Genomic DNA, 25,760 nt, shown 5'->3' on the forward strand with positions numbered 1-25,760 from the left:
ATGAGAGTTCCATATCCTTGCTAGCACTTGGTATAGTCTTTTAAAAAAAAATTTTTGCCATTTTAAATGGGTGTGAAGTATCTAATTGTGGTTTTAATTTGCCTAATGACTGATGTTGAGTAATTTCTCATGTGCTTTGCCATCTGTATAACTTTTTTGATTAAGTGTGAAACCTTTTACTGATTTTTTTCCTTTGGATTACTTGATTTCTTATTTTTTTCCATATTAATATTTTCTGGGTACCTGTCTATATGTATGCTTTGCAAGTATTTTCTCCTTGTCTGTGGTTTGTCTTTACTTCTTCTTTCAGTGTCTTTTGACAAGCAGCTTTTAATTTTGATGAAATCCAATTTTGGTGTTAATTTGATGGATAGCAGAGTATGATGGGCTGGTGGTCGTAGCTGATTTTAATAGTATGGGTAGTTGAATGATTTTTTGAGGGTGAGGAGACAGGGTTGATTCATGAGGATTCTGTGGGTGGGGTGCTTTATATAATTATGGGTGTTGATTGGTGGTAGTTGCTGGTTGAGCATTGTTTATTGGTGTTTATGTTGTGATTGAAATTACTCAGGGTAACAGGTTAGATAATTAAGAGTAAAGTAAAAAAAGGGTGGAATAAAAAAAGAGGACATAAAATTTAATTAGGCCTTTTTGAGTAGTTACAGTAGTGGAGGCTGTGATCTGGGTTTGTGAAATTGTTTTTGGTATAGACTTTTCTAGTCGTATTAGTGATACCAGGTTTTGGCTTGTGGATAGACTTGAGTGAGGGGTTGTACAGTGTATTGTAATTGCGTAAAAGCCCAGTATATTAGAGAAGTTGAATACTTGTAATGGGTATTTTATCTTAAGATTATTAGTTATAAAAATGAGTTCTGTATTTTTAAATACAGGTGTCTGGTACCTATTTCCCTCTAAGTACAATGTCAGTGGTATTTCACACTTAATATGTTGTTTTCATTGTTACTTAGTTTCTAATACTTTCTAATTTCTCTTTTGATTTTTTTCTTACGTGTTACTTAGAAGTGGTTTTTCTTGTTGTTTTTGTTTGTGTGATTTTTAGTTTGCAGATATTTGGAGATTTTTCTAGATATCTTTCTGTTACTCATTTCTAATTCCATTGTAGTCTGAGACCATATTTTATATGACTCTTCTAAAATTTATTGAGACTGGTTTTATAGCCCAGAATATAGTTTATCTTGATAAATGCTTCATGTGCACTTGAAAATAACGTTTTTCATTCTTGTTGGGAAAGCAGCCTGTGTCAGTTTGGTGAAGTGGTTAACAGGGTTGTTAAAGTGCTCTATATCTTTGATGCATTTCTCTCTACTTGGTCTATTGCTTTTCTTTCTACTTGACCTATTAAGTATTGAGAAAGGGGTATTAAAATCTCTGAGTATGATTGTAAACTTGTCTGTTTCTCTCTGCAGTTCTATCGTTGTTTGCTTGTCATATTTTGAAGCTTTGTTATTGGATACATAAACATTTAGGATTGTTATGTCCTTTTGATAAGTTAACCAGTTTATCATTATGAAATGATTGTTTTTATTTCTGGTAATATTATTTGCCTTAAAATCTACTGTGTTATTAATATGAGATGACTTCAGAAATTTTGTGGAAATATTGGTTAAAAGATAAAAAGTATTAACTTTATTTCCCAACATAAGCCCAATCAAGTTTGAAACACTTTTGTAAGCAATGATACTAGCCACGTAGTCCATCCCTAAAGAACTGAGGGTCCTGATGATTTAACCATGTCAAGGCAGTCTTTTTTACATTATTAACTGTAGAAAAATGGGTGCCTTTTAAATATTTTTTTTAAGATTAGAAAACAGAAATAAGTCAGAAGAAGCCAAATCAGGACCATAAGGTGGATGCCTAATAATTTTCTGTAAAAATTCTCACAGAATTGTCCTTTTTTTGATGAGAGGGAACAAGTAGGAACATTGTTGTGGTGAAGCTTTCCCAGGCATTTTGCTGTTAAACTTTTGACTTTCTCAAACCACTCTCATAATAAGCAGGTGTTGGTGTTCTTTGGCCCTTCAGAAAGTCAGTGAGCAAAATGCCTTCAGTGTCCCCAAAACCTTTTGTCATGACCTTTGCTCTTGACCCTTCTGCTGCATTTGCTTTGACTTCCACCTCTTGGTAGCCATTGCTTTGATTGTGCTTTTTTTTCAGGATTGTACTGGTAAAGCCATGTTTCATTTCTTGTTATTCAAATAAATGCTTCAGGCTCTTGATCCCACTTGTTTAAAATTTCCACGGAAAGCTCCACTCTTGACTGTAGCTGACCTGGGCACCAACTGAGTGAAAAGTTTGCTAAACTTTAATCTTTCAGTCAGAATTATGTAAGTTGAACTAATCGAGATTTCTGTGGTGGTGACTGTTTCTACTGTTAATTGTCAGTGCTTTTCAATTAGGGCAAGATTAATTTTTTCCCACAGATTGATGTGGATGGTCTGCTGTTGTGGGCCTTATCTTCAGCATCATTTCATCCCTTCTTAAAATGAGCTATATCCACTTATAAACTGCTGATTTCTTTGGGGCATTGTTCTCATAAACTTTTCATAAAGCATCAGTGATTTCACCATTCTTCCACGCAAGTTTCACTATAAACTTGGCCTCTGTTCTTGCTTCAATTTTAGCAGAATTCATATTGCTCTGATAGTGGAATTTTTCAAACCAGTATCTTATTCTTCTTAGTGCCTCAAACTAGATCCTGTTCAGATATGTTATAACAAGTCTGTATGAGTTTATTTTTGGTACAAACATTTTTGAAATCCATGCATAGTTTTTTCATAATACACATTTTCCATGCACTTTTTTTTTTTTTTTGATATGAAGTTTTGCTATTGTTGCCCAGGCTGGAGTGCAATGGCGTGATCTTGGCTCACTGCAATCTCTGCCTCCCAGGTTCAAGTGATTCTCTTGCCTCAGCCTCCCAAGTAGCTGGGATTACAGGTACCCACCACCACACCCGGCTAACTTTTTGTATTTTTTAGTAGAGATGGGGTTTCACAATATTGACCGGGCTGGCCTCACACTCCTGACCTCAAGTGATCCGCCTGCCTCGGCCTCCCAAAGTTCTGGGATTACAGGTGTGAGTTTCCGTGCCTGGCCTTTCATGCACTTTTTGAAGACCTCTTGTATATATCCACTATAATTTTCTTCTGATTAGTGTTAGCATGGTGTATCTTTTCCCATGCTTTTATTTTTAAGCCATTTTTATTTTCATATTGAAAGTGTGTTTTGTAAGCAGTAAATAGTTGTGTCTTTCTATGTAAAGTGTCTTTTTCTCTCTGGCTGCTTTTAGGATTTTCTCTCTGTTACTGGTTTTCAGCAGGATGATTATGAACTGCCTCGTGTGATTTTCTTTGTTTCTTCTGCTTGATGTTTGTTGAGGGTCTTAGATCGGTAGTGTTATAACTTTCATTTGATTTGGAAGATTTTCAGATATTGTTTCTTCAAATATTTTTCATTTTACATTCCTGCCTTTCTCTCTTCTCCTTCTAGTACTCAAATTCCAAGTATATTAGATAACTTGATTTTGTTCCACACTGAGACTGCTCTTTTTTTTTAATCTTTTTTTCCCGTTGTGCTTAATTTTTGATAATTTCTATTTCTGTGTCATCAGGTTCACATATGTTTTCTTTTCAGTCTCATCTGCTCTTATTTCCATCTGTTGTATCTTTCATTTTAAATACTGTATTTTTAATTGCCAGAAGTTCATTTGGGACTTTAAAAATATGTTCCTTTCTCTTTTCATCATGTTTATGTTTTCCTCTACATTCTTGAAGTGGTGGAACTTAATTAGTACTGCTTTTTAAAAAAACATCCTTGTCTTCTGGGTCTAAATTTATTGAGTTTTCTTGGAGTTATGGGTCACCTTTTCCTGTTTCTTTATTTGCCTGATAGTTTTAGATAAGATGCCAGACATTGTGAATCTTACATTGTTGATTGCTGGATATTTTGGATTCCTTTGAAAAGTGGTGGACTTTTTTCTTTCGTGCAGCTAATTTACTTGGGATCACCTCAATAATTTTTAGTCTTGCTTTTAGGCTTTGTTAGGGTAAGTTTAGAGCAGCCTCTCTTCTATAGTTACTTAAACTTCACTATTACGTTGATACCCTTATGAAAACTCACTGCTTCCTTCTTTGTGGTGCACATGAACCTGTGTGAACCTTTGGAATTGTTCAGACTGTGTGTTCCTGTGTTTCTTTCTCAAGTCCCCTGGAGATTCACCCCACTCACGTGTATATCGTTATTATTGAGCTTCACGTTCAAGGGCACCCTTCTGCACATCTCAAGAGCTTTCTCTCTGTTCAGCTCTCTCCTTTCCAGCATTCTGTCATGCACATTTTAGGCTTCTAAGCCTTTCTCAATTCTGATCTCTGTTTTTTCAACCCAGTGCTCTCACTGGGTGAGAGCACTGGGTTCTTTTTGGGGTCCTCCTTGCTGTGTTGTTGTGTGGAAACTGAAGCCGCGTGGTTATGTGGAGACAGTCCTAGGATTTACCTTGTTTGTATGCCTGTGCTCCCTGTTGTCCAATGTGTTATAACAATTGTATATTTTATTTGATTTCCTGGGCTTTTCCCCTCATTTTATAAGTGAATGAGTATAAATTCAAAGTCTGGTAATATCCATTAGGTTCTTTCCCCCCATTTTATAAGTGAATGAGTATAAATTCAAGTCTGGTAATATCCATTAGATTCTAAAAGCATCTACTTTTGTTATTTTAATTTTAAATATAAAAGTGTTGCCAGACATTACTTTTAAAGAGAAGAGTAAATGGTTAGAATTTGAACTGTTCTGTTTGTTGGAATCCAAACTATGTGTTTCAAATAATGAAATGTATTAAGGATATGTCATACAGGGAGTGATCTCATATATCATTTATGAAATGGTTGCTTGTGCAAAGTGATTTCCAGGCCCCCTGTGCTCGTTAGTATTTTATTTAAAAGATAGCCATGAAAAATACAGGAAAGGATCTAAACTCTTAAGTGTCTGATTTTTCTGTTTATTCTAGTGCTAGTGAATAGATCATTTTTTTACGGTTAAAGTGATATTTTAGATTATTTGTGGTCTTAATTTAGCTAGTTTTTCCCATCTTTTATAAATGATATTTTGTATTGACTGTATTTTCTTATTTTCTGTATTCTTGATGATCCGGCATTTGGGGCTTTGCTAATCCTGAAGACTCTGCCCTCTCTGGGCTAGCTAATTCCTAGAGTTAACAAGTGACTCCCTGCAGTGCTCCTTTCCTATGCAAACCAATCAGTCCAGAGCACACACCCACCAACCACTTCCTTTAACTCTCAGAGATTGACCTGGGATCTCTCTTCTGTAATATCACTCCAGGGCCAGGGGTAACAGGGCAACTAAGGACAATCCCTACATACCATAGTCCACTGAAAATATTCAAATTAACTAGTTCTAATACTGCGTACCTCGCTTTGCCTGTTTCTTTCTGAAAAAACTACAATAAAGGCCCTGATCCATGCCTTCCCCTCGCTCCCTCTGCCTCCTGACCCGTTCTGGTGTCATGACCAGCCAATATCAGTCCTTTTGTCAATTTCTTACTTTCTGAGGTGGCTGGAAGAGAAGGAAATAAAGATAGTAGAAAAAATGCAGTACAAAAATAAAATACAGTAAATAAAAGAAAGATGAGCAGACTGATTCCAGTGAGCATAGAATTAAAGCTTCCTTACCCCTAGTAACAAAACTAAAGCTGTACCCATTCTCTTGGTTAAAGAAAATTATATGAATAAAAAAGAAAATAAATGGTATTGAGTGAAAAGGCAAGGAATCCATTTATCGTCTACTGTCATCCTGCTTTCAGAGGATAGAGGTGACATAGCAGGTCCAACTTAGCTTCCACGATTTGGATTTTACAATCCAAGGGGCTGAGGCATGGGTGGAACATGCAGGATTCCTAGAATTGTGGTGCCACCTTTTTGGGGGGCCTGAATCTTGACATCCTTAGTTTCAAAAATTTTGCTGTAGAAAAACTGATTAGCATATAGATTTGCAGCAGTTGTTTGGCAAGGAGACTCTTCTGATTTTTTTTTATACTTTACTTTGAATAATGGTAAAATATCAAATATTGTGCAAGGTAGGAAGAGAAAAACTCAATGATTTTTAGCAATTAAAGAGATAAAAATAATTGAAGGAATAAAACAGTGAGTGAACGAAATATACTGTGCTACAATGTTTTGATAAAAATATTCAAAACTGACTTATGTTATTTCCTCAAAAACATACTTTCATGCAGATTGAAATTTGCAAATGATAGTTTAGAAAATTTATCTACAGAACTATTTCTATAAAATCCTGACTTGCAATGGCAGTCTGTTTTTATTTAAAGATTTATTTGTGTTTTATGGAGATTTAGAATATCACACATTTACTACTTATAAATTTCACATTATTTCTAAGTATGAAGGATGAACTAAAACATATAAAAATAAAAGTTATATGTGGAAAATAAGATAAAGCAGTTGATTGCAAACTAATGATTCTTTGGATTAGAATACACCAGAAGAAAAGAAAATATTTTATCATAGACTGAAAGTTGGGATATGTAAATGAAGCAAGAGACTTTGGAATGACAGGACAATGTGAGTAGAACAGAAAAACTTTACAAGGTAAATTAATTATTTTAGGGAGAAATGGGTTCTCTTTAATGCGTGAAGAATCACCTGGAAGCTTACTAAATATTGAACTCTGGGGCCCTCTCCCTGCGTGATTCTGATGGAGATGTTTATACACCACACCTTTCAAACGGGCCACACCTTTGAAGAACAGTGATATTGAGGCTTATATCCACAATAAAATGCTTGTTTCTTTCTTTATCTCCTTTTCAATGAATTGTCTTAGTACTAAGTATTGTACTAGTATCAGTTTGGAGTACCTCTGAGTTGGGAAAAGGGAAAAATCATGAAAGAATTGAGGAGTTTGTCAAGGGTTGCAAACTGCTAGTTTTGGGGTTGAAATCAGTCTGCAAATGTATTTTGTTTTGCATAGCTGGTGGTCCCCCCTCCTCCATTGCATTTGCTTGGCCACAGTCCATACTACTCCCTGTTACTCTACACTGCACCCATGGCTTCATGGATTTCCTTCACCTGCCTGGTTGTTAATGGTATTAAATTGTGGCTGACCATAGAGGACCTCAGTGACAGACATCTTGGCAAGGAAATGATGGCCCAGTTAAAATAATGTGTCCCTAACCTTAGCAAATAATTTAACCTAAACTGGTTTCTTGAAAAATATTTGTCAGTTTTATGTATAACCATTCTTACATTCTGTCCATTTTCTAACTTTCAAAGGAAATCCTGAATTTTCCCATTAGTGAATAGGACAGAGCAATTCACAATATTGAAGAATATGAAAGTCATTTATTGTTATTTTAGCAGTGCATTTCATGGCTGGCAGCTATAGATGTACTTTTCTAGTTACTTTTTTTTTTCCTTTTCTGGTCAATTGTTAAAACTAATCTTTATTCTGTTCATATTACCTGTAGGATACAGTGGAGACACAGCCCATAACTGATCATGGAAAAAGTACAGCTATATGTAGAGTTTTAAGTTCCAGTCCTTGAAGGGATTTTGAGAAATAATGAAAAATAGAAAGCAAAGCCAGCATTTACTGATAATTTACGTCATTCCAGACACCAAACTGAACACAGTATTTGTGTTTTAACCCTCCCAACAGATTTATCAGTCAATAGCTACTCTACTATTCCTGTAGATGAGGAAACTAATGCTCAGAAATGTTAAGTAATTTGTCCACATTGCCTTTGTAAAGGCAAAATTTGTCTTTTAAGAAACATTTGTAAAGGTGACCATAGACGAATAATACAGTATTTGATCTTGTAAGAAAAATGCCTGCCTGCCATTTGAAATGTGGCTTATCTTTAAGTTGCCACACTATGTAAGTTGCCAGGAGATGGACATATCACATAGGCCAGCAGAAATTGTAGCAGGACGAGCTGCAGACAAAACTCCTCAGACACTGAGTTAAAGATGGAAGGGGTTTATTCGGCCGGGGGCATCGGTGATTAGTAGCGAGAAGCACGTGCCTAAACATGTCCTGCCCTCTCGCTTTCTGACTGGACGTTGCCCCTGCACTTCCACAGTTCCCTCCCTCCAGCAGGTGCAGAATGGCCTGTTCCTCCTTCATCCTATGATGCTAGTGACCTTCATCCTATGATGCTAAATAAGATGGGCTCCCTTTTGCCTGTAGCCTCCTCTTTCCTTACTTCTTCAGCTTGCAGATATCTCTGACCTTTCTTTCACTCAAATTACTCATGAAATCCCATTGCCTCTGTGAATCTGACCTAGTTGGAAAAAACAAGCAAATTCCCCTTGCTTTTCTCCTGCTGTCAGAGTGTTCACTTCTCATCAGTTGCTTGTCATGCAAAGGTGATTCTGTGCCTTCCTTTGTGTAGTGCAAAGTTACATGATGAATGCCTCTAGGGACTGGGCAAGCAAGGGCTGTAACTGATGTGGATATTATTATTAAGGGTTTTTGTTTTGTTTTGTTTTGTTTTGAGACTGAGTCTTGCACTGTTGCCTGGGCTGGAGTGCAATGGCGCAATCTCGGCTCACTGCAACCTTCACCTTTCGGGTTCATGCAATTCTCCTGTCTCAGCCTCCTGAGTAGCTGGGATTACAGGCACACACCACCACACCTGGCTAATTTTTTGTGTTTTTAGTAGAACTTCTGACCTTGTGACCGCCTGCCTTGGCCTCCCCAAGTGCTGGGATTACAGCCGTGAGCCACCACACCCAGCCTACTATTAAGTTTTTACATTGCCAGCATTTATTTCTATCATTCTGTTCCCAGCTGTACTCTTAAATGAGACTACTTTATTAGTTATCCTAAGTACTGCTTCAGAATATTCTTACATGGTCCCTTTGCTTGTCCATCTGGGTCACCTAGACACATTACTATTTCAAACCCCAAATAAATGATGCTTCCTTGAATTTGGCTTTTTGTATCATTCAGGTGTTACAGAACTGTCTCACTTGCTGTCTTTAAGGAAAGAGACAGTGTGTCCCTGGAGCCCCGCAGTGCACAGGAAGGGCTCTCTCTCAATGTTGAGTACATATTGCATATGCAGAGGAAATGGTCCCCTCCACCTCCATGCCCCTGCAGTTAGTTTACTCAAGTTCTCTTCCTTTAGCTGAGTTGGGAGCAGATGTTTTCCCTCCTCCCGCTTCCTGGGGCTCTGAACTCACCATTGAGGAGAGGCTATATATTAGAATTTGGAATACTAAGAAGAGACTCCATGACTGAGGCAGTGCTAATCCAAGAGGGTTGCATTGTCTGCCCCGGGATTCATGTTCCTTCCCTTAGGATATATGGCTTTGAAAGTGAGGGATTCTATACTAAAAGGGTAATACTAGTGTTCTGGATTTGGAAGCCATTTTCCCAGCTCTTCCTGCATTCCAAGGACATGAAAAAGGAAGCTGGGCATTTGTAGTGAGTAACAGGATCGTGACAGGGTCATAACAAGATAGCTAGGAATCTGAAATTTGTACAAATAATCAAGAATTGTTTTTCTAGTGGTTCCCTTCAAATTCCCCCTCTTTAGGGCCTGTACATTTTGGCTTCAATTTTGGAGTCTAATTAGTGTTAAGATGAAATGATACTGGATTTCTATGTAAAATAGTAGTATTACCTAACTTGGTAAGGTTCTAGGGAGAGTTATATTAATTAACATATATAAAACACTTTGGAATAAGTCCTGGTAAATAGAAAGTGCTCAGTATACATATTATTGCTATTACTATTTAATAACAGAAAAGATAATATTTCTTTAAAAAACTTAATAAATCAAAAATGTTTCAGATGTAGGATTTGATTTATTATGTATGTGCCCTATTCATAGACCCACTAAAATAACCAAGAAATTGCCTTGGCAGGAATTGCCATCGGAAGAGAAACATCACCTCTTGGTCTTGAATGGAAATAAGTGATTCCTGTCATCAGTGTGTCAAACAGCTTTATGTGATAATGATTTTGGACAGACCTAATGCAAGAAGTCTGCTGAATATTTAGTCAGTTACTACTAGAGAGCACTTTAAGTCCTGTAAATCTAAAGGTTTAGACTTAATGTTCCTGTAAAGCTAAAGGTTTATAATAGCTATAAAAAGAGTTTAGATTAATTCATAAAATTAATCTACTAAGTGATTTGAAGTAGGCAAATTAAATACTTATTTTGATCTTTTCATATTTATACTAGTCAAATTTTAATGAATTGATTTGAGCTTTTTGAGAATTACTGAACAAAATTCTTGGTTTACCAAATTTTGCATTAATAGAACTCTTAATGTTACTATCACTGAAATTTGTTTTGCGTAGGAGTAGAAACCAAGTATAGCATTATGTATAAAAAGTGCTTAAATGCAGTTATATAACTTTCTTATTTTCTTTCATGATTTCAGTAAGGAGTAAAGATTCTTGGCCGGGCACAGTGGCTCACACCTGTAATCCCAGCACTTGGGGAGGCCAAGGCAAGTGGATCACAGGGTCAGGAGTTCAAAACCAGCCTGGCCAAGATAGTGAAACCCCTTCTCTACTAAAAATAAAAAAAATAGCCGGGCATGGTGGCGTGAGCCTGTAATTCCAGCTACTAGGGAGGCTGAGGCAGGAGAATTGCTTGAACCTGGGCGGTAGAGGTTGCAGTGAGCCAAGATAGTGCCACTGTACTCTGGCCTGGGCGACAGAGTGAGTCTCTATCTCAAAAAATATATAAATAAATAAAAATGAAAGAAAATAAAAGAGTCTTAAGCCTCCCCACTCCCACTTATCTTGGAGCAACTGCTGTGGAGTTCAAACATTCTTAGCTTTGCCAATGTAAAGCATGTCATACCTGCATCTTTAAACTACTTCAGGCTTATGATCTGGCCAGCTATTATTTGATGGTTATGCAGGAGAGGCCTGGTTTAACAGAAATCATGCAGTGGTCAGGAACAAATTTAATGAAAATTGAACATGTTACCCAGAGTGCTAATATGGCATTTTCTCTGGTCACCACTATTGCCTTCCTCAGAAGGTTTCTGTTATTGTATTGGTGGTTAACACAGCAATGACTGGTGACGTTTTGTCAGCTTAATAGCACCTTTGCAAGATTCAAGAGACCCTTTTGCCAGGCCATTAGCCAGCTCCGAGGATGTAGTCTGATCTCTTAATAGCTCTGTGCCTTAGCTTATGTCTTTAATAAATGAGGAATTCAGGTAGAGGAACTTGAAGGCCTTTTGCAGCTCTGGAATCTCAATTTTGTGTCATTAAACTCTAACATTCTTTGAAATATAGCATGCTTTGTTGAGTGCTGATCTGAATTAATTAGGATTTGATGTTAAACTGGCCAGGAAATTCTGAGGCATGGAGGAGGTGACACAGAGGGTGTGCCCAACAGCATGATTCTTTGTATCATTCTCCTGTTTTGTCAAGCATCAAGATGCTTCTGAAACACAAATCTAAAAATTGTAGTGCTCTCAGTTCTTCTCTTCCTTAAGCCCTACTATGGTGGCGCTGTGCCTAGGTTGACAATGTACTAGCACACCTTGCTTTGCTTTGACACTTACTATGTGAAAGGAAGATGACTTTCCCTTAACAGGAATTCTCTGACACCATTTGGCACATGGTTGAGCTGAACAAATTGGGAAGGAAAAATAGTCCAAAATATTCCAGAGAGCATAGTAATCTTGTTACAGTGCCTCTTGCAGTGAAACGCAGCTGAATGCTGTGTACGTGATGCCATTACTTACTTCCCGGTATCAAATGTGAGCAAAGGGTGAAATTGGACTTTTCAGGATCACATGATAAATGGAGATGATAAGGAAGTGAAACAGTTTTCATGGTGGCATTTCAAAGACATCTTAAACCTTTTTCTGGAAGAAAATACAATGTTTTTATGCCACTTGGTAAAGTGGGATACAAAATATTTGTGACTTGATTTTTTAATTTGATAGGAATAGATAATTAAATATTTGATCAATGAAGGAAGATAACAGTGTTGGGGATGATAAATTCTAGGGGCCAAATTGTCTGTGCTGCAGCATGCTGGCAGAAGGCTGGGTCACCTGTGCAGAGTTCTTTGTAATTGTTACTTGGTTCTCTTTGCCAACCAGCTGTATTTGATTTACTTCCTTAGTTTTGATAGCCACAACATTTATGATCTGTTCAAATGCTGGCAGATTAAATACCACAAGAGGATTACTTAACAAAGCAGTCACAGATGAAGTATCTGTTCATATTTTGTTTTTGTGTTAAGAAAGAAGGCCTGCCACTAGGTTTGGGTGTGCAGGGATTCATTGCCTGGTGTGCATGTTGGGAGACCTTCGCCGGACCCTTGAAGCCATTTCTAATTCCGGCTCATCCCTTTCACATATGTATACAGCAGGGCTTGCCTTCATTAGATTTTGTTCTGGGAAAGGTCCAAGAGGAAAACACACCTCTCCTCCACGCAATTTTGTGATCCAATTTACACCAATGTTTGGATATTGACTTAAAGACACTGAATGATTTTCAAAGCATACAAATCATTTTCTTTATTTCATAAACATGAAAATAACATAAACACCCAGAGATGATTTTGTTGAGAGACATGAACTAATTAGGGGTTCTTGCACTTAAATGCACTTTCATATCATCTCAAGAACTTGTGTAAATAGACCTGTTCCTACATCTCCTGGGATGGGCTGTGCTGAGGTCACCTTTCAGATAGGCTGGGTGTAACTCTCAGACCAGCAGCTTAGGAGCACTTGGCCTTACCTAACCTCTTGGGACCTCTGTTTCTCCACGTCCAAATGGTTAGCAACGATTTCCAGCTGGTAGGCTTCACAGAGATGCTGTACTTAGAACTGAACACAACATGATACTTTATTGGATTGTATTATTTTATCCATAATGTAGCTTGAAAACAAGTTTTCTGTGTTTATTAAAACCTCTGTATAGTGAATTAACAACAACAATTGCTGATGTTTATAGGATTCTCAAAAACATACCTAATATTTGTCTGCTTTCTTTTTTGGAAGTGTTTTTCATGTTTTCCCAGTTTCATTCTTGTCTTTTGATATGAGTCACTAGCATGAAACCTGATATTTTGTTTTATTGTTTATTAATGGGCTTCTTAGACACTTACCAATGAATAATTAAACAATACAAGGAGTGAAAGAGATGTTGGGTTTAGTAGTCAACTGACACTTTCTGATTTATCATGGTAAACTGAATTTGGAAGATGGTGGATAAACACCTAATGACTATTTTGCATTGAAATTTAATAACGAGTAACTTTATGAAAGCTAAAACTTAACTTTTTTCTGCAATTCTTATTTTTTCTTCATTTCTTAACTGTTCTAAGGCAATCATTTGAAAACAAAATGTAATAAACTTAAGAATAAAGTTTGGAATAACAGCACAGTTGGATACTGCTAACATATTTAATTACTTTTTTATTATTTGTGTGTCATAAATATTTTTGTTATAGAATGACTAAAAGTTGGAAGATAGAAGTGACAACTTCTTGTAAAACAAGTATTCTTTGTACTGTTTTTATATTAATTTTGAATTTGACATATGCAGGGAAAAGTTTTGAAAGTACAGTGAAAAAGGTTTCATCCATTTCTTCTCTTTTGTAGAACTGTTGGGTCATACTCCACTCCTGTGTGACTTTAGAACAACAACAGCAAAAACGTTATTTTAAATATAAAAACTGAGTATATTTCCTGCTTTGAGTCAACCCACCTTTGAGCGTATTTTCTCACTTTGTTAAGTGGGTTAGAGAAATAGAAAATACAGATACTACCTAAACCTCAATTTCAGGCTTCTCAGGAAATGTTTTTTAACAACAGGGAATTGAATATGAATTTTGTCTTTTTGCCCACTCATGATTATCCTGCTGGTCATCAGAATGCCTTTCGGCTGAAGCTAGACGGAATGAGTGTAAGGAGCAGGCATTCCCTATAGTTGAAGGCCTGAGATTCGTGGGAATGAATGCTGTGTGCCTTGTCCTAGGTCTGTAGACCTGCTTTGCGTCACATGCTCTAATCCTAGGGACAGAGTGAATGTTGAATAAGCTTATTTAGGAAAATTTGAAATGTGAATTTTGAGATCATTCACATCTCTTGGATCTGATAACTCATTGAGATGACCCCCTTCACCACCTTCCCACAAATGGAACAGAGAGAATCATAAGGTTAGGTGGTAGAGAGGCCTTGGAGCTCATCTATGCAGCCTCTCCTCCTTAAAGTAACCCCTTCTCTGGTGTTCAGATTGAGGGACCTATTCCAACCATGGACTGAGAACAAATCAGACTTTACAAAAAGAAGTTGACGATATAGATGATTACATTTTTAGGTACACAGCTAAGTAAATGAACTATAAAGTTGACTAATTTGTCTTGTAAAAACAAACCAAATAAGTAAATAAACTATAAAGCTTGACTGATTTTCACAAATACCCGTGAAGGTGTTTGTGAAAGATGAGTCCAAACATGTCTTTAGCAATGGCCAATTTATTAAAATAAGTGAATGGGCTGGATGAAGTGGCTCATGTCTGTAATCCCAGCACTTTGGGAGGCCAAGGTGGGCAGATCCCTTGAGGCCAGGAGTTCAAGACCACCCTGGCCAATATGGAGAAACCCCGTCTCTACTGAAAATACAAAAATTAGCTGGGCATGGTGGCGTGAGCCTGTAATTCCAGCCAGCTACTAGGGAGGTTGAGGCAGGAGAATCACTTGAACCCAGGAGGCAGAGGTTGCAGTGAGCCGAGATCAAGCCACTGCACTCCAGCCTGGGTGACGGAGTAAGACTCTGTCTCAAAAACAAGCAAAAAAAACACTTGACTGTGTTCAGTATTCATATTTTATAAATGTGCCCTAAACAAAGTATACTGGGGTGAAGATACAGGATGTACATCTTGGCCTCATAGTGTTTTTAATCTTAAGAATGTAGCTTTTTTTAAATTAAAAAGTTATAACCTTTTAAAATATATTATAGATGTTTGCAATGACAATATAGTATTTTTAGCAGGTCCCCAGTATTATGTTTTATAGATGTATTCTTATTTATTATATCAAGGCGCTATGTATTGATTGATTTAGGTGTTTCCGGTTTCTACCTATAATTTTTTACCCTGTTTTTCCTCCAGTCATGAGAACATTGTAGTGATTATCCTTGTACCTATGTTTTTTACACTAATTAACTGGTTTCTTTCGTAAAAAGTGTTTAGTGAAAAACAAATGCTGTACATGCTCATTAAAATTTCAGATGGCACAGAACTGTATGAAATGAGAAGTGAAACTTCCTTCCCTTTCCCCATTTCCTCCCTAGAGATAACTACCTGCAAACATTTTCTTGTTTATCAGTACAGATGTTTTTTTTATCATACATGAGAAAGCAGATATTGGAACTTCAGTAGATGGGCAATAAGGTGCAGAAACGGGTGTGGGAAAGTAGCTGTATGCTGAATGGGGAAGGCTTGTGGGAGCAAACGGCTGCTGGTGTGTGTGGAGTTCAAGGATGGGACAAAAATGTGTTATAACGTGTTTTCCTGCATCAGGTAGTGACAGCCATGTCGTGTGGAGGCACAGAAGCAAATCAGGGAAGAATCAGCACTGAGAAGTGAGCAAGCTTAATAACGTACTGCAGCTAGAAAATGAGTTACTTCCCCCAAATGGGAAATTCTCTTTGTAAGGAATTGAGAATTTGGTGATGAGTTTAGAGCTGACCAGCCCATGGATATGAGCTTAATGGAATCATTTCCAGTTGCCTCCAGAGAAGCAGAGTTTCAGGAAGGGAACCTGGTAAGAACATTATAGTAAGTAGTTTAACCCAGATATGGTAAGTTTTTTGATAAGAGAAGAGTCAGGGTAAATAGGAAGGTTCATCTGTAAGACATAAAGTACAGGAAGAGAGAATGGAGCTGGGGGAGCGGGGGCATTATGTGAGGGTTGTTTTACACCAGATGGGGCAAGACGTGGTCACGTGAATCTGGAATCTTTTTTGAGGATAGCTTCTTCCAAGAATTCAAGACAAAAACCAGATTGCAGGAAATTTGAGGGGGAATTGGAGGGTAGGATTCTGAACCAAGGTGGAGCTTTCATTGAGTTGGAATATGAGTAAAGATATGGAAAATACGGAAAAGTTTCCTGCCCACGAGGAGAAAGCGCGTGTGAATCTCTCATGTTTCCCTTTAAAAATAAAATGAAGCTCCCAGCTCTGGTAGACCTGGTGTTAGCCCCACGTCTTTTCCTGCAGACAGAGCAATAGGTCTTTCCCTTCCCCTAGCTCACCTATGCCAATTTTCCAGAGCCGTTGGGGCTAGGGCTGAGATACTGGTTGTGGCTCTGCCCCAGCTGCTGCTGTTCCCTCATGGCTGCAACCAAGGGCTTTAGGACTTGCGTGGCCAGTACTGCTGCTCACTCGTGGTGGGGACCATGCTAACCAAGTTCATCTCTGCTGGGAGCCCTCTCTAAGCCCCAGGAGCATTCCTAAGCCCCTCTCTCTCCCAAGAGATTCGGAATTTGAATTCTGCTTTGGTTCCCATTGTGGGATACTGCTGTGACAGTCTGTCTCACCCCTCAGTGGCCTCTGAACCTTGTGTTCCCACCACACTCATTTCTGCCCCTAAGGACTGAAGTTCCATCTTTTAACTTGCCTCTGCACCAGGGCTGAGCTGTCTTTGCTTCTGGCCTCATGGTGTGTGGCTGTTGCCCTGTGGCCTGGTGGTTTCCTGGGTTCACATACCAGTTTTGCCAGTTAGTATTTCTTTGGGTTCAGGCCAGGTAGTTAACCTCTTAGTGTCAGTTTCCTCATTTTCGATTTTAATAATATGAATTTTCTGTCATAAGAAGAAGCTGCTTCAGTAAATGCAAGGGAATTGATTGAACACAGGCCTCGAGGCATGTGTGAGATCCTCTTGGGGAAATCCTGGGGTCCCTGAAAGGAGTTACAGTCTTGTGAGAGAAGTGGGCTGTGTGTATCAAGACATTGTAGGCAGAGGAATCAACACCAAGTTCCAATGTGACTCCCAAAAGGAAAGTATCTAGGGGCAGCTGCTTCACACGGAGCTGTTGGTTCTTGGTCAGGTGTTTGCCTGTTCATGTCCTGAGGGTCCAGGTTCAGTGGCTGTAGGAATATTCATTTTAAAAGGGTAATAAATCTCCTAAACAATGCTAGGGAGTCTTCCCAGGCTGCAGAATCAGGAAAATAAAGTTTACCTCACAGGGTTATTTATAGGACGAATGGCATGATTTGGGCCTGACGAATAATGGATGTTCGGTCAACAGTAGTGGTCGTTCTTTCTGCTGTGCTCTGCCCACTTCTTAGGACCCTGTGTTAATTCTTGCATGCACAGGCCTAGGCTGCCCTCCTGGCTGAACCCCACAGTCATCGGCCCCCACTCTGTGTCCTCCTTCATCCATGTCCTCCTCCATCCCTACCTCTAGGTCCCCCACCTTCTGAGTAGTCCTGTGTCAGGCCTCAGTCCAAAGGGGTAAAAGGCCATCTCTGGCTGATGAGTGCCAGCAGTTTGTGTCCTGTGTTGGGATAGTGAACCTGCAGTCCAGTGAGGTTTCTGCGAGGAGCAAGATTTGGATGCAATTCTTCATCGGTTTAAAATGACTATAGTTTTAAATATTATCTGTCTTTTACTACAGTTAGGTCCTCTGAGGATTTAAAATAGGTGCTATTTTGTTAATTGTTCATACTATCTCATAAACATGTTAATTTATTCACAAATAACATTTTATTCAAAAACTTTAATTTATGCTCTTTTGAATTGTTCCTTTGTATGATAGGTGCAGGAGATATTCAGAAATAAATATTAATAACAGTAGTTAACACCTGTCTAGCACTTTCTTGTGCCACATATTCTTCTAGCTAACTTCACACATGTTCATTCATTTAATCCTCAAGAACCACCCTATGAAGTAGGTGCTCCTATTTTCTCCTTTTTATGGGTGGTGGGAAAAGAGGCCCAGAGATTTTAAGGAAGTTACTCTAAGTCACACAGCTATTAAGTAGCTGGGCTGTGAACAGAGGCCTTATGGCTCTGACACCTGTGCTCTGAGACCCGGCTACTTCCATGGCGCCGAAGTGTTGGCATCACCTGGCCCCTGGTTAGACATGCAGAATCTCACGCTCCATCCCAGAACTGCGGAATCAGAATGTGTGTTTTAATAATGTTCCCAGGAGATTCGAATGCACAGTCAAGCTTCAGAAGCACTGCTCTAAACCACTCTGCCTACTTACTGTCTCTCCGCCATGGGAATTTCATTGTTGTGGGGGAAATAAGGAGACATGTGTGGGTAATAGCTGCCCTTCTGACATTTTGGTGAAACAGATTGAACACCAGTTGAGTGCTTTAGACATTTCAGATTCCTTCCCAGATAGCCTCGTGTCACACACTTTTGTTTCTTGTACCCCACACATGCATACACAGCCAGTCACACATGGCTTTTGTGAAGTTTAGTGAATTTAGAGACAACATGGGATGGCACTGGCATAGGTCAGAGTCATGCTTGTGGTGTTTTGAAAACTTGTCCTCTCTTCCTTTTAGGTTGGGGCCCTTCCCACAGCCTGTGCCCCTGGGAAGTACAGCCCAGCCCAGGGCTCACTGCTTGCCTCTTCGTGGAAATAGCTTGGATAGGCTGGTCCTCGCCCTTCCCCCTCATTCCAGTAAATAAATGTCTTTCTCATTACATAAGTAATTATAATCCAAATGTAATCACATAATAGACATAGAAGGAGCAGCCAGCCTGCCTCTGGGGAGTTGGCCAACTTAAAGGACAAGAATGAGGGAGGTTTTGCCCGGCAGAGAAGGATATTTGGGGAAAGGGAAGTAAAAACCCTGAAGGTCTGAAAGAACATAGCTTGTTACTTGGGAGAGTTGGTCGTAGCCTGGAGAGGACAGATGAGGCTTTATTGTGAATGGCTTTATTTGTCATAATAAGTTACAGCATTTATTTTGCGGCAGTCACTGCTAAGGGCTCTACCTGTATTTTTTGCAAACAAACCCTGTGAGCTAGGCATCATTATCCTCATTTTGCAGATGAAGAAAAGAAAGTGACAGGTTCCTTAACTTGCTCAAAGCTACCTAGCTAGTAGTAGTACCTGAATCTGAAACCCTGGGCTTTAACTCATGTGTTACTGTTGATCAGTATAGCAACTGCTGTAAGGCATCATAAATATACTGTTACTGTGTAAAACAAAGACTGCCATTAACAACAATGCAGAGAAGGTTTTATTTTATTTTATTTTTGTTTTATTCTGCATTGCCTATTTGAAGAGACTGGTTTTTCCAGCTGTCAGTGGTGGAGCATATGACTGCTGGGTCATCCGCCCAGGCTTTGCACATTGGTTTGCAGGCTGCAGGCACTGACTGACTAGTTCTAAGATGTATGTGCTTTTGATGGAGTTTCCTTTGCCTAGGTGTTTTTGGGGTTTTTGGAAATGTGGAATTTTAAGAGGATGAAAACACATTATTTATAGAGCTGGAAAATGTTCTGTTTATTCTCAATCCTTTATTGACATAGTGGTTACTCTGCTGTTTTGGTTGGCGGTGTGATTCTATCTTAGTTTCAGCAAAAATTTCTTTTGTCAACAGGTAGATTACTAATAAGGATATTTTACTCACCATGAAATTCCTAGGAACCTTTTTTCTGGACACATCAGACTTCACAAAATGTTTCTGTTTTCTTTAGTTCCTGTTGCTTCTCTCTTCTTGCAGTATCAGCTAGCAGCATGGTGGTTGTTCTGTAGGTAGTGATGTTACCATCTCACCATTTGGTCCTCTCTCCTCTGCATCAGTTAACTTCCCATTTAATATTTGGTTCTGTGAACTATTCCAGGAATGATTATCAAGCCCTCGTCCTCCACTTAAAGTAGCAAGGCATGCTAGCATTTTCTGTTTAGTACTGAAGAAATGCCTGCAATTCAGGAAGTGTGGCAACCTTATAAGTAGTGGGAAAGTTAGAGGATGTAAACGTGGGTGATTCGCATAACTTCAGTAGACCTCAGTTTCCTCATTTATAAACAAGAAGGCAGTCAAGAGCCTTTAGATGAGGCCTTTAAGTGTCCCTTGGATGAGGTGTAAAGTTCATGTTCTCAGGGATCTTCACCACTAGTACTTGGCTGCGTTTAATAGGTCTTAACACTTCTGTAAATTTAACTATATTATCCCTTTGCCCATTTACAATTTATTAATAGCTTTAATGAATTGTGAATGACAGTTTAATTAGATCATCCATGTATAATTAGGGCAACCGGGTTTTTTTCCCCTAAGAGGTGTATTTTTCATCCGTGAGTATGTAGCTTACCTCTAACCTAGGTAATTAAGCGTTTTAAGGCGTTTTCCAAAATAAGAAGGCTTTTTATGTTTTCCTGATAAACACTTCATTGAAAAGACACATGCATAAAATATAGAGGGTAGTTTTGGTCTAGGTTTTGCGTGTAATCATAACCCAGACAGACACAACCTGAGACAATACATTTAGTTTAGTGGTAACAAAGCAGTGTGGAATTTAAGAAATCTCTCTCTCTCTCTCTCTCTCTCTCTCTCTCTCTATCTCTATCTCTCTCGCTCGCTCGCTCTTTTTTTTTTTTCTTAAACTACTTGTTTTCTTGCTTTTTGAGTAAAGCAACTTTACAGATACTTTATCTATTTCAAGTGCTAAATTTTCAAAGCTGGCAAATAGATTTTTAAAGTGTTATCTCTTTTGTGAAGGTGCCACATTAAACACATAAAGAAGAACATCAGCCTTATCTGATGGATGATCCCCAATTAATAGCCCAAGAACCAATTTGTATTTGGCTTTGTGATGTGTTTTTCTACTTACATTTGAGTATGGGTGTGCCTGATATTCTCGGAATTTACAGTACTTCAAACAAATAAGGAAGTTGCCCTGTGAAGACAGACTCAAAAGGAACTGGAAAGCTGACAGATAGACCTTTGTGCTTCCCCAGCCGCCTTGCTAAGTTCTCTGGGGTGGGCTGAGACCCCTGGTGTTCTGGGATGGGACAGCCCACATTAGCAGAGTGGCTCTCCCTTGTTTCCTTTGCTCTCTGGATTTATACCCTTCCAGAACTAGATGTTTCATAAAGTATTTAGACTCTGAATACCTGAATTATTCAGATCTTCTTGTCACTCCAATCACAAACAGGTAATTATAGAATCACAGCTGCTTTAAAGAGGCAGTGTGTCATCTTGTGTTCATTGAGTATTTGTACTTCACACAGTTAATTTCACACTGGGCAAGCTAAGTTAGTGTCAAAGTGGCAGACCAGATTTGTCTTGTGTTACAATGAGTGACAGAGGTTGGAGCAATGCCTCAGTGGAAGAGATGGTGGTTCAGAGTTATGCAAAGGGCGCCATGAACTTCCACCTGCTCCCAAACATATTTTCTACTGGGCCTGACCAGAGGGGCCTCCGAGGTTGTTGAATGCTAAATTTGGTGGAGGAGGGAATAGGAATGGTTTGGTTTCTGGTCTAAAGAGGATATATGGGGTGAGGTGGCTTGATGGTGCATGGATGATTGAGTGTTTTAAACAAATGGTTTAAGTGACAACCTGCATCTTGTATACACAGCTTCATGAAACAGGCTCTTATTGGTTGGTTGATAGAGCCAGATGATCTGTTATGGCTGAAGATTTGTGAGCCCCATTGGAATAATTCTAAAATGCTTTTATTATAGTTTTTGATTATGAAAGTAATTTATTTTCAAAATGTACCAAATTTTTAAAATACAGAAAAGATTAAGAAAAAAAGTACTAGTATTGCCATTAGCTAGATATCGTATTGTTAATATTATATATGTATTCTGAATGAATCAGTAGATTTTGAACAGGTATCATTCGTTCATACTGCCTACCTGTTTTCTCCTCTAATATATGAGGAACATATTTTCTCACTATTAAGTGTTCTTCTAAAGCAGTATTCAGGTAGTTGCCTAACACCACATGGGACAATTTTAAAGAAGTTAGTCACTGGCCATGCACTGTGGCTCAAGCCTGTAATCCCAGCACCTTGGGAGGCTGAGGTGGGTGGATGACTTGAGGTAGGGAGTTGGAGACCAGCCTGGCCATCATGGCAAAACCACATCTCTACTAAAAATACAAAAATTATCCAGGTGTGGTGGGGTGTCCCTGTAATCCCAGCTACTCTTGGGAGGCTGAGGCAGGAGAATTGCTTGAACCCGGGAGGCAAAGGTTGCAGTGAGCCAAGATCACGCCACTGCACTCCAGCCTGGGCAACAGAGCAAGACTTCGTCTCAAAAAAAAAAAAAAGTTACTTCCAGGATAAAGGTACTTTATTTTTTTTTCCAATTTGCATAGTAGAGGAAATCAAACTTTAATTAAGGGTGGTCTCACATGAATGTGCATACTAGAGATTTATATCATTATAGAAAGAGAAGACACTTTTGAGTTTATCCAGTCTGACTCTCTTGTAAATATGGGAGAATTGTGACCCATATTTTTCCTGGACTACTGAAAGTCAAAACATTTTAATTGCAGAAAAGGGACTAACATTCCCAGTGTTCTTACCCGTGTCATGTTATATTTGAGAAATCTGATATAACATATTTTTCCTTTTCTCAAGACACGTTGAACATGTGTCAGTATATCCTGTAGTTAATATCTCTTAAGTTTCTTTTGTGGTTTGTAGCTTGGCTTTAAATTGATCTTGAGGCTCAAATTTGGCTCATGAACGAAAACCCCTGAGGGGAGCCCTTCCCTTGGTTCCCTGGGTTAGAATAATCTTCAAATCTATGTTGACCTGAGAGCTTTTGAGGTTAGAAATGGGTTCTGCAATGCCCAGTATCTGCCATGTGAGGTTATTAGTCTTATGTGCTAACTGGGACTAGTGGAACTTCTAAAAATAGTATTTTTTTTTTCACGGATTTTGTTTCTATCCATTAAGAAGTCATCACTCCCAACCTATTTGATGATAAATGAAACCCAGAAAGGTAAATTCACTCATTTACAGTCACATAACCAGTTGGTTAGTTATTGGATCCAAGTGCAGCAGATTTGCAAGGATTGCAAAGATTGCTTAAAATTTAATTTAATAAATGCTTGTTAGAAATTTGTAAAATACAGACAAAAAGATCATATAACTTGTATTTTTACAAGCCAGACACAGCTATTGATCACATTTTGGTAGATTTCAAGTGTCTTTATTTTTCAAAGTTTTCTACGCACGGATATTTGAAGGGGTGCAATTGAGATAATTATGTATTACCCTTTTTTCTTTGAGCCTCTACTGTGTTTAGGGGCCTGAGGTCAAGGACTATGAGGAATATATGTAGTGGGGGTTGATTGATTTTCTACTTTTTGGTGAGTTTCCCAGTAAATCCATTGGGAGTGCCCTATTTTTTGTTTCCATTGATTAGGACAAGGGTTACTAACATAAAGGCTGTGGTTTTCATCTAGCACGCCAGTTCTGTTTCTGCTCTGTCCAGCCAGCCATTTTGCAAATATATCATAGTACTTACAAAGCAGAGTGATGGATGGATCACTGCAGAATTAAGAAAAACAACTCAACCCAAAACATGTTCTGTTAATGGCTTACTAGTAAAATCATTCCATTATATAATATTCAAATTCCTTTATATAATACTTGACCACTCTCTGACATTTTCTTATATATTTTATCTCAGTTTTATCGTCACAAGGTTGGTCTTAGAGGAATTCCAAGTACAGCCCCAAACCACCTCACCTTAGACATCTTCTGACTTAAAGAACATGATCTTTTAACTCTATTACCAGTTTTGTTACATCTTTGACATAAAGTTCTTGTAAGGGGATTTAATTTTTTTTTTCCAGTTTCTTAGCAACTGTTTTATTTTTACAAAATATACCATTTTAATTTGTTAAATTGGGAAAATATAAGTTAGCAATAGGAAAAAGAGAAGTTATTCATCCTACCATCCAGAGATAATCACTTTCAACACATATAAATTTTTCTACCCTACCTTTTTCTATATATTTTGTGTTTGTGTGTGTGTGTGTATGTGTATATGTATGTGTGTATGTAAGTGCACATTTTCAAGAACTAATATAAGGTTTACATATGAATCTGCAGTCCACTCTTTCCATTTGGCAATATATTATACACAGTTTTATTTAGTTAAATGTAATAAAACACTTTTTATTTAGTTAAATGTAATAAAACATTATTTCTCATAGTTGCATAGTCTCCCATCATATGAATGGACTATCATTTATGTTCCCCATTCTTTATTGTTGAATGTTTAGGTTTTGATTTTTTGATGTTTTTAATCAACTATGAATACATGTCCTATAGCTAATATTTGCAACATACATGAGCATTTCCTTGGGGAGAGTTGCTAAGAGTGGAATCACTGGAGCAGAAATGTATACAATATTTTAAGATATGGTAGCTATTGGCCGGGCACAGTCGCTCACGCCTGTAATCCCAGCACTTTGGGAGGCCAAGGAGGGTGGACGAGGTCAGGAGATGGAGACCATCCTGGCTAACACGGTGAAACCCCATCTCTACTACAAATACAGAAAATTAGCCAGGCGTGGTGTTGGGCACCTGTAGGCCCAGCTACTCAGGAGGCTGAGGCAGGAGAGTGGCATGAACCTGGGAGGTAGAACTTGCAGTGAGCCAAGATTGTGCCACTGCACTCCAGCCTGGGTGACAGAGAGAGACTCTGTCTCAAAAAAAAAAAAAAAAAAAAAAAGATATGGTAGCTATTGTTGAGTTTTTGCAGAAAGCTTTGTGGCTGTTTGTATTTCCCACATTGGTGTATAGAATTCCAGTTTTGCCTTAGATTTCCACATCCTGAATATGAGCATTTAAAAGCATCTTTGCCAGTTTACTACTTGAAAAATATTATGTCATTGCCATTTGAATTTGTTAATTCTTTTAATACTTGTGAGGCTAAATTATTTTTCAGTTGTTACTTTTTTTCCAGTTGCCCTTTTCTTTATTGGGAGATTAAAAAAAATATGACTTGCAAATTTTTAAATACATTTCACTATTAACTCTTCGTACTATTTTACAGATATTTTCTCCCAGTGCGTTAGATCCTTTTTAAAATTTAATTTAATTTTTCTGTTTTAAGAGATGGGGTCTCTGTCACTCAGGCTGGAATGCAGTAGTGTGATCTCTGCTCACTGCATCCTTGACCTCCCAGGCTCCAGTGATCATCTCCCCTCAGCCATCCAAGAAGCTAGGATGCCCACCATGCCCAGCTAATTTTTTTATTTTTTTGTAGAGATGGGGCTTTGCCGTGTTGCCCAAGCTGATCTCAAACTCCAGAGCTTAGGCAATCCACTCGCTTTGGCCTCCCAAAAGTGCTGGGACTACAGGTGTGAGCCACTGTGCCCAACCTAGGTCCTATTTTTAAAGGATTGTTTGTTATGGGAGTTCATACACTTTTTATAATCTGTAATATGTACTGTAAGGGATATTAGGACTATGTACTCCTGCTAATATTCAGATTTTTTTCCATGCCCTATATTCTTCACCTTTATAACTTCTCTTCAGCTTTTTAAATGCTCTTTTACAACCTTCTTCTATTCTAGAATACTTTTAATAGGATCATATGTATGTCCCAGTTTGCCTAGGACTATTGTGGTTTACACATATTGTCCTAGTATAATTTTTAATAGTACCCCTTTTACTCTTAGAAATTATCCTTTTAGGGCCGGGCGCGGTGGCTCAAGCCTGTAATCCCAGCACTTTGGGAGGCCGAGATGGGCGGATCACGAGGTCAGGAGATCGAG

The 25,760-nt window shown here is 38.4% G+C and overlaps 1 protein-coding gene across 3 annotated transcripts in view; it reads left to right on the forward strand.

The window, feature by feature from the left end:
* The window catches only part of GNAQ (G protein subunit alpha q), a 323,595-nt gene that overhangs the window by 73,617 nt on the left and 224,218 nt on the right, over window positions 1–25,760 (forward strand). Inside the window, exon 1 of one of the 3 annotated variants that reach the window (XM_017949946.2) lies at window positions 18,159–18,313. The exons of the other annotated variants lie outside the window; for them this stretch is intronic. The gene's annotated coding sequence lies outside the window, so the exon portion shown is untranslated. Of the gene's footprint in view, window positions 1–18,158; window positions 18,314–25,760 lie in introns of those variants that run through there. 3 annotated transcript variants of the gene reach the window in all.

Source organism: Papio anubis, chromosome 13 (assembly GCF_008728515.1).
Source record: "Papio anubis isolate 15944 chromosome 13, Panubis1.0, whole genome shotgun sequence".
Classification (NCBI taxonomy): Eukaryota; Metazoa; Chordata; class Mammalia; order Primates; family Cercopithecidae; genus Papio; species Papio anubis.